Source organism: Macaca thibetana, chromosome 3 (genome assembly GCF_024542745.1).
Source record: "Macaca thibetana thibetana isolate TM-01 chromosome 3, ASM2454274v1, whole genome shotgun sequence".
Lineage (NCBI taxonomy): Eukaryota > Metazoa > Chordata > Mammalia > Primates > Cercopithecidae > Macaca > Macaca thibetana.
In genome coordinates, this window is record NC_065580.1 from 97,018,880 (window position 1) to 97,028,530 (window position 9,651).

Genomic DNA, 9,651 nt, shown 5'->3' on the forward strand with positions numbered 1-9,651 from the left:
CTGAGGCAGGAGAATCACTTGACCCGGGAGGTGGAGGTTGCAGTGAGTTGAGATCATGCCACTACACTCCAGCCTGGGCAACAGAGCCAGGCTCTGTCTAAAGAAAAAAAAAAAAAAAAAAAAAAGAGAAAAGGAAGAAGAAGAAAAAGGAGGAGGAAGAAGGAAGAGGAGGAGGAAGGAGGAAGGAGATGACACTTAGCAGTAGTTACTATGTACACTCAGCGCCTTCCCATTCCTTATCTTATTTAATCCCAATGACTGTCTGATGCAAGTCCCATTGTTATTCTCCCCTGATAGCTGCAGACGAGGAAGCTTACAGAGGTGGAGTCGTCGCCCAGGGTCACACACTTGGTGAGCAGAGAGCTGGGATACGAACCCAGCCAGCTGGGGGCTGAGGAGGCCGAGGGAGAAGCAGCTGGCGATGAAGCCTAGAAAGGAATCAAGTCTGCTTCCTTGCTTGGCCTTCGGTGCCATTGACAGCAGACTCCCCTCAGCAAGCAAAACTTGCTGCAAATTGAGCTGTGAGTTTCTTGCAGGGTGGAGCTGCCCTCAGCTGAGTGGAACTGGGAGGTGAAACAGGAGTGTGAACGATGTGAAGCGCCCATTACAAATTTCTGGCCGCCATCTAATTTTAGAGGCTTCACGTTTCAGTATGAAATGTTGTTGTTCGTGCCACCAAACTAGGAAACAGAATCATGCCAGGAGAAACCCCCTCCTCCACCAAGTTTGATGCTGTAAAAATGTCTAATGGGGAAATCTTCTCAATGGTAAATTACTCCACTGCCTTCTTTTCCTCTCATTTTGCATTGGAGCTCTCCTCAATTCCTACTGGAAGATGTTCAAGGCTGGGCCAGGAGAATTCTGGAGACTTTTTCCCGGACTTGACATAGCCCTGGCATTCAGCAGCCCCCTCCCTCTCACGTGGAGTGAAAATCAGGAAGACAGCAGAAGGTGGCAAACCTACTGTCAAGAACCAGAGTGTCAGGAACCAGATTGTAGTGATAAATTGCTACATTGGCTGAACTAAAAATTGTAATAATAATAACAATTAACATTTATGCAGCATGTACAATGCTCCAGTAAAATATTCTTTTAAGGTCACGATGTACCTTTATCATGATGTTGTCATAGTGTATCTACAATAATAGCAGCGCTAGCTAACATTTATTGAATAATTACTGTGGTTACTTTATCTGCATCATCACATTAATCTTTAAAACTTCACAACAACGCTTTGAGCCTGGTGCTTTTATTATTCCCATTGTACAGTTAATAAAACAGGTTTACGTAGTTAGTGGCTGAGCTGGGTTGCAAACTCAGGCACGTCTGAATCCAGAGCTGAATTCTTACTCACTCCAGAGACTGCCTCTCAGGGCAATGTCCATTCTCCTTTTATTTTCTTTAAGCACCTGATCATTCTAAAAGCATGTATTCCTCTGTGTGTGTGAGTTACGTACACGTGTGTGTGTTTCCCTTTCTTTTCTAGGAGTTCAGGCTCATGACTGCTTATTTACATGATGTGTTGGTGTCAAAGGTGGGTCAAATGTCTTCTCTACATACCCAGCTTCCTTCCACTCTAGGAGTTTAACTTCTCCAACATTGTCGTGGGGTACCTGGTGACCTCAGTTTCTCCTCTCCGCTTCATCCTGGACTTCACCTGAAGCTTGAGCGACATGTACAGCTTCATTTACCTCGGACAGGGCAATGGAGAGAGGTAAGTTTCTGGGACCAGAGGGGCATTGTCTTACCCTCAGTAAAGGGAGTGCAGAGGAGGGATGGAAAGGACAGGAGAGGACTGACTTCAGAAGGGGTCAACTGGGATTGTTCCAGGCAAACTAGATGCATGTCACTCTGCTTTGCTCCCTTCTTGCAAAAGGATGTGAGAATACATCTTCGCCATCCCTTGACCTGTGAGGCTGGCCCCATTACTGAAGTATGGAACTGAGAGGTGCACTGAGTAGAAGCAGTAACAGGCAGCAGGTGCTTAACTGTTGGCTGGCTTTTTCTCTCACTCTTTGAAGGTGCAATGCCTCATCTTGATACTGGATCACTTCTGTAACTACCAAGTTTTGCAGATTTGCCTCCTGGAATCTGTGATGCTTCTGTGAGACTTCTCCTTCAATGAGATGAGGGATAATTAAGTAGCCTGCTGCATCTTACCTTGGCCTGCCTTCCTGTGAGATGTCTACGTGTGCCTGTGCACACACACGCCTGCGCACACACAGGCATGCACACACACATGCATCCACACACCCATGCATGCACACACACACATACATATAGGTGTAAAGTTTAGTTACATTGGAATTATTTACTTGTTTTCAGAACACTAATTGTAAATATGTGTTTATATCACTGAGTCACTAGGACTTCCCCATTTCTGCCTAAGTACCTGAAGTTTCTATTTCTCTATTTTTCAAAATTATTTTTAAATTAGAAAAATAGTACTCAAATACAATATCATTTAAAAAGACTCAAACAATACAGAAGGGACGTATGGGAAAATGTGAAAAAACCCCCTTTATACAACCAATACTTCAAAATGCTCTCATTCCCATCTTCCAACCCTCTAATAATAGAATAACTTCATATTTAAACTGATGGTCCTTTTCCTATATAGTGTAAGCTTAGTGTGCAAAAAATATCTACAAATCTTTTTGAAAGCGCCACTTTTCATACAAGTTTTATATTCTATGAAGAGAAAATCTGGTAAATGTTACTTCTCTATACTGCTGCCAAGTTGCTTCTCTGAGCCCTTAGACAACTTTTACCCCGTTTCCCCCCTTTGCCTTATTGGTTGAATGTGGTTTTTGAATTGCTAATGGGTCAGGTGTGCCATGAAGGAAATAGCCTGGGCTTTGGAGTCTAACTTGGTTGGAATCCCAGTGAGATCCCTGTTTAGTCTCACGGACTGGGTAAACTGTATTCATTCCTTCTCAGGAATCAAAGGCCAGGACTCTGCAGCCACACTGCTGCCCGGGTTCAAATGCTACTTTCCCCTTGACTCAGTGGAAAGCTTTCAAAAACCACTTGACCTCTCAGTGCCTTAGTTCCCTCACCTGTGAAACAGGGAGAACAATAGTATCTCCCTCTTAGGGTTGTTATGAAAGCTTAAACTTACTTCAATGCCTGGCACACACACAGTGAGGGTTAAATAAGCCTAGGTTGCTTTTTATTACCCTCCTACGTGTACGGAATTCACAGTGATGTAAGTCTACCTGCAGGTGATAAAGATCCCGCCCCAGGTAACACAGACGGATGCAATCAAACCATTATTAAGCTAAGCTCCTTGCAGAAATTTTCACCACCAGGGCCCACACAAACACAGAAAGAGTTCTGCTCAGACTCAAAACAGAGAAGTGACCCCCAGCCCCACCTTTGTCTCATCTTCCACCCCATCCATGCATTCTTTAGATTTCAGCTGTTCTCTTCCCTCCCAGCTCTTCTATTCTCTTTGTCCTCACCAGGCCACGACCACATATTTCACACCCCTCCTACCAAACCACAGAACTACTCCCACCTCTGTCCGTCTCCCCTCCTATCCACAGGGTCAATGCCTGGCCATCTGTTTGGGTCCTAAACTGACACTTGGAGCATGTAACATCCACTAAGGAAGCTTTGTCTTAATTGCCGCCCTTGTTGATCACAATGACATTCAAAATCCTTCATCAAGGTTATCTTCAAACCCTCCCTTCAAACTAACCTCTCCCTGTGCTCTAAACATGTCTCCCAGAATCCCTTCTCTGAGCCAACCAATTCAAGTTTCCCACGGGATGTAACTGAGACGCTGGAGGGAGTTGGATGAGAACATCTTTAAAGCCTTTTTGGCCCTGTAGATCATTTGTAGACATTCTACAAACCTACAAATAGTCACCACACTTACTATGTGCTAAACATTATGTTAATTGCCTTTGTTTTATGCACATTAGCTCCTTTAATTCTCATAATAGTTTGATGAAGGAAGGTGGTATTTACTATCCTGTTTTACAGACAGAAAAGCTGAGTCTTGGGGAAGATAAATTGTGGATCCGAGGTTACCCAGCCAAGATGAGCAGGACTGAAACAGAGACCCACATGACACTGCAGTCCCGCTCTGGGTGTCAGAAGAGTGCTGCTTCCCCCAGCTTCTGTTGGCCTGTGTTAAACGTTTCCAAGTTGATCCTCCGGCCTACCCTCACCCCTATGTTTTCTTTCTAATACACAAACAGATGAAAAATAAAGCATGAGTGCTTCTGCCCTAGGATGGCATACCAGAATCACCAGACGACAGACACTGGGGTCACGTCAGACCTGGGAATCAGAATCTCTACAGATAGGTATTTCGAAAGGTGCTCCTTAGATTGGCACCTCTGGTTAGAACCCTGCCCAGGGATTGGGCAAGTTGAGCCAATGGCTCATATCTGGCCAGTGTTCATCACTTTGTTGAATCACACTTAATCCTTTGGTTTTGGTAGAATCCTGCAAGTAGACTGACAGCTGCATGTTTGCAGGAAGGTTAAATATTTTGACAGTGCAGAAGAGTGCTGCATCTGGAGGGTTCTGGGTCCAGCTATAATCAGACTTGCCTGTCCTAAACAAATGGATTGACAGCTTCCGGCATCCTCACCTTACTTCTGCATGGTGACCAATATCCTGAGCTTAATTACCTGACAGCCAGGAGGTAGGGGGCAAAGGAAACCTTTTAATTTATAGTAAGAAGTGATCAGTTCCTTTTTTGGGTCTTAGTTAGAATCCAGGTGTACTTGAAACAATAAAACCTTGTATAGTTTTCTCCTATAAGAAACTTCTTAGATATCTACCAAAATCCTAGAAAAATATATATTGGTCAATATACCACAATTCCCACAAGAGGTAAATATTCACAAAATTTACTTTGGGCAGTGATGCTACAAGAATTCTAAAAGGCGTTGACTTTATCATCAAGTGAATTATTTTTTAAGTTTTAAAAATTTAAATCACAATATGTTTGACAAGCTCCAGCACTAGGAAAACACCTTTGCTTTAAACAAAACTACCTTTTATCAGCAAGAACAGTTACTAGAGCGGGAAATAAGGTTCTTTTCAGTTTTAATAATAGTATCTGAAATGAAATAATGTTACAACTCTCCCCTCTAACCTTGTAGCTAGACAACTTAGAATATTTATTTATTTCTCCTTCAGAGAAAATAAGAGTGGATGTTACCTTTAAGCAACATACACATTTAATTAATGAACGCAAGGAAAATGATTCTGGCTGTAGTTAAATCGGGCACAAGCATGTAGGATTTAAGAGATCTGACCTTAAAAATGAAGAAAATATTATTGTAATTACTCCATTTGCTAAAAACAAATGATGTGGCATTTGAATTTAAGACTTCTATCAAAAGCAGTTGAGTGTCTCTAATCAGTTCGCACCTTTACATTTTAATGGAGTTGAGGTTGAGCCGTTGCATTTACAATTATCTAGGCTGACTTCATGCCTTCGAAATGACTTAAAAAGATTAGCATTCATGGATTATTTATTAGCTCCTTGTGAATGTATTTCCAAGAATGGAAACAACATATTGCATCAAAGTCTAGTTTCCAAGTTTAGCTCTTTTAATTAACAACATGACTGTACGATGCTGCAAAAGGCGTCTCTGAAGTCACAGGACATTTTGTCATGCTTTTCCCTTCAAGTGCATCTTTAGTAGCAGTCTTTGTTCCTTACAAGCTCAGGGAGAATGTTGATTCCAGCCTTGGTGGCTGCCTGAGATACTCTGTAAACACTGCGGCTAGCAGAAAGCAGGCTGCTCAGGGGGGCGAGGCAGCTGATCCCAGCCTGCTGCAGCTATCACTGATAGGGAATGCCTGTCTGGGGCTCGGCAGAGTACTCAGTGACACAATGGCACTGGCAGTTTAACCTAAACACACTTTCTGCCTAGATAACAAAAATGTCACGTGTGAGTCCCTGACAGCAACCCCAAAGGAGCTCCAGGTTTGAGGCAGCGCTGGCAGGACGTGGTCTATCTGCCATCTGAAGCCCTTCATTGCCCGCCTGGCTGTGAATCTCACCTCCTCTGCAGTGGAAAACAGGTCGAACAGACCTGGCAGGCAGGCAAGGGACAGCAAACCTTGCAGGGAGGGCCTAGTGCTGAAGCTAAGCCAGCCCTTTGAGTTCAAGCTCAAAGGCATGCGATGCCAGCTTTGCAGGGAAGCTAAGATTCTTCCGAGAAAAAGCAGAATGAGAGAGAGATATACACAGCTGCAGTGGAGGACTTGGAAGAGAACAACGCTAGGGCCTGGATCCTGCAAGACTCTCCTCTGGAAAAGCAGGAGAGATAAAAGAAAGGAAGGAAGCAGGGTCACTGCAAGTGTGGGATTTGTCTTATTAAAATCTGATACTGTGTGGCAGTTTGCTTCACTCTTGGTATAAAATGTCTGAGCTCCATGTTGAAGTAAATGTAAGCAATATAAATCTGCCATTCCCACGGTGAAAATAATCCATATTATTTAAAATATGAACTGGGATAGATGACAGTTATAAACATTATACTCGTTCTTATTATAATTCTTACTAAGCTCAAGGAATAAAAACTGGGATGATGAAAAAGAAGTTCTGATCATAAGGATTGATGTTTTGGATAAAATACAAACCAACCCAGAAATGATGAAAAAAATGTGCCCTGCCTGACTGACTTTGTGGCTTTGCTGATGGAGAGTGCAGCAATCATGCCATTTATTCATTCACTCACTCACTGAGTCATTCATTCAGCAGCTATCCAACAAGAGCTCGCTGTTGAGGCAAAGACACCGTGCTGGGGACACATAAATGCATCACATGTGGAGTCTGTCCTCAATGAGTTTATACTCTAATAAGAAAGAGAAGGCAAGTCCACATGTAACTATAGTACAAGGCAGGATGTAATAACTGCAAAAAGGGACGTGAAAGAAAATGCCGTGCAGGATTGCACCTCACTAGGGGTGGGTTTTGTTTGAGCTATCTTCCAGTGGATGGGCAGAATTTGGACAGTGGAGGTGGTGGGGGAGGTGGTAAAGAAAATCCCAAGAATGCTTTGGTGTGGAAGGTCCAGCAATCCCTGCCTGGTTTGTTGTCTGTGTCCATGAAGGTGAAGCAGGAGAGGAGCACTTGAGTGCCTCTCTGCGAGCGCAACTGACCTGGCACCCCTGGTTTTTCTAACTGCCTCTTTCTGCGTTCTCTGGCAAGACACCTATGGGCTTTAGGCTATTATTTTTTATTTTTTATTTTTTATTTTTGAGACAGAGTCTTGTTCTGTCACTCAGGCTGGAGTGCAGTGGCATGATCTCGGCTCACTGCAACTTCTGCCTCCCAGATTCAAGCAATTCTCCTGCCTCAGCCTACCTAGTAGCTGGGATTAAGGCATGCACCACCAGGCCCAGCTAATTTTTTTGTATTTTTAGTAGAGACGAAATTTCAGCACGTTGGCCAGTCTTGAACTCTTGGCCTCAAGTGATCCGCCTGACTCAGCCTCCCAAAATGCTGGGATTACAGGCATGAGCCACCACACCCAGCTACTTTAGGCTATTTTTTAAAATGTTGTTACTATGACAAGCCAACTTCTAAACAGAATTTTAATATATATAATTAGAGCAAAAAAAGTACAAATATAAGTACATGAAGAAAAAATTAAGAAAACATCACCCATAATTCTACCATTCACTGAACATTGTGTGAGATAATCTATTAGATTTTGCTATTTATCATTCTATATTTTTAAAAATTAAAATTATATGTTACATATGAGGTTTTATAAAATGCTTTTACCATTTATATTCCAAATATTTTTCTATACTGATGGGTATATATTCTGATATGTGCTTCTTAGTCAGGCTTCTGCTGGCATCTGGAAGATCCTCTGTAGGAGGTGGCCCCTGTGTTGAGGGTCTGTGGACTGCACTGCCCTTTCAGCTGCGCTCCTCTGTGTGTAGAGCTGAAGTAGGCCCATGGTGTGGGGAGAAGGCCCTGTAGAAGCCACAGGTGAGATACCATGAGCTGGGAGTGGGGTCACTTGGGTGGACAGTGACCTGACCTGAGGATACGGGGTCTCTGAGTCCTGGGAAAAGCACAGACCAGCATTATCAGGCACAGAGTGCTTCCTTTGTTTTTAGATTGACAGAGAGGATGGTAATCTTACTCACTGGGCAAAGTAGGGGAGGTGGTGACATTACTCTGTTTGTCAGGGAGACCAGCAGCCAAGGGAGGCCACAGACACACTCAGGGGAGATGAGCATAGCCACTCCCTAGAATGAGGGTTTTCAATGTTTGTTTGAATGTTTTAATTGTGATAAAATAAACATAACATAAAATGTACTATCTTAACCATTTTTGAGTATACAGTTCAGTAGCGTTATATATTAACATTCTTGTGCAACCAATCTCCAAAATATATCATTTTGCAAAACTAAAACTCTGAATAGTACCCATTAAACAACTCCCTATTCTCATTCCCCTAGCTCCTGGCAACCACCACTCTGCTTTCTGTTTTTAATAAGTTCGATTACTCTAGATACCTCACATAAGTGGAATCATATGGTATTTGTCTTTAGTGTCTAGCTTATTTCACTTGGCATAATGTCTTCAAGGTTCATTCATGTTGAAGCATGTCTCAGAATTTCTTTCCTTTTTAAGGCTGAATATATTCCATTGAATGGCATATTAGTCCATTCTCATGCTGCTAACAAAGACATACCCAAGACTGGGTATTTTATAAAGGAAAGAGGTTAAATGGACTCACAGTTCCAGAGGCCTCACAATTGTGGCAGAAGGCAAACGAGAAGCAAAGTCACGTCTTACACAGCAGCAGGCAATAGAGCGTGTGCAGGGGATCTCCCCTTTATAAAACCATCAGATCTTGTGAGACTTATTTACTATCATGAGACCAGCACAGGAAAGACCTGCTCCCATGATTCAATTACCTCCCACCAGGTCCCTTCCATGACACACGAGAATTGTGGGAGTTACAATTTAAGATGAGATTTGAGTGCGGACACAGCCAAACCATATTAAATGGAGATACCACATTTTGTTTATTCATTCATCCATCAATGGATTTGGGTTGGGTTTCCACATTTTGGCTACAGTGAAGAGTGCTGGTATGAACATGTGTGTACAAATATCTCTTTGAGACCCTGCTTTCAATTCTTTTGGATGCATACTCAGAAATGAAATTGCCGAATCATATGGTAATAGAATCATAGAATCTATGGAATCATTTGGTAAACAAATTTATGGTAATTTTAATTTTTAATTTTTGAGCAACCACCCTACTGTTTTCCACAGTAGCTACACCATTTTACATTCCCACCAACAGTGCTCAAGGGCTCCAATTTCCCCACATCTTTGCCGACACTAGTAATTTTCTGGTTTTTGGGTCATAGTCATCCTAGTGGGTGTGAGGTGATATCTCACTGTGTTTTTGATATGAATTTTCCTAACCTAGAATCAGTCCCGTAGAGGAAGTGGAGGTGTGTCTGCAAGGGAGAGCCAGGCCCAGAGGCCAAGTTATAGCTTTGGGGTTGACTCCTAACCTGACACAACCCCATCAACGTCTCACTTTTCTCAACCATTCAATTGACGATGCTAACACCATCCTACCTCTGTTTTCTGTATCACTACTAAGCAGCATTGTACTAATTTCCAAGGAAAATAAA

At 42.7% G+C, this 9,651-nt stretch overlaps 1 long non-coding RNA gene across 1 annotated transcript; it reads left to right on the forward strand.

Annotated features, from left to right (window-relative positions):
- Positions 1–1,322: 1,322 nt before the first annotated feature.
- On the forward strand, positions 1,323–6,631 carry LOC126951408 (uncharacterized). The gene is made up of 3 exons (XR_007724459.1): positions 1,323–1,714; positions 4,242–4,352; positions 4,455–6,631. It is a non-coding gene; the product is annotated as an uncharacterized LOC126951408 (long non-coding RNA).
- Positions 6,632–9,651: the final 3,020 nt, after the last annotated feature.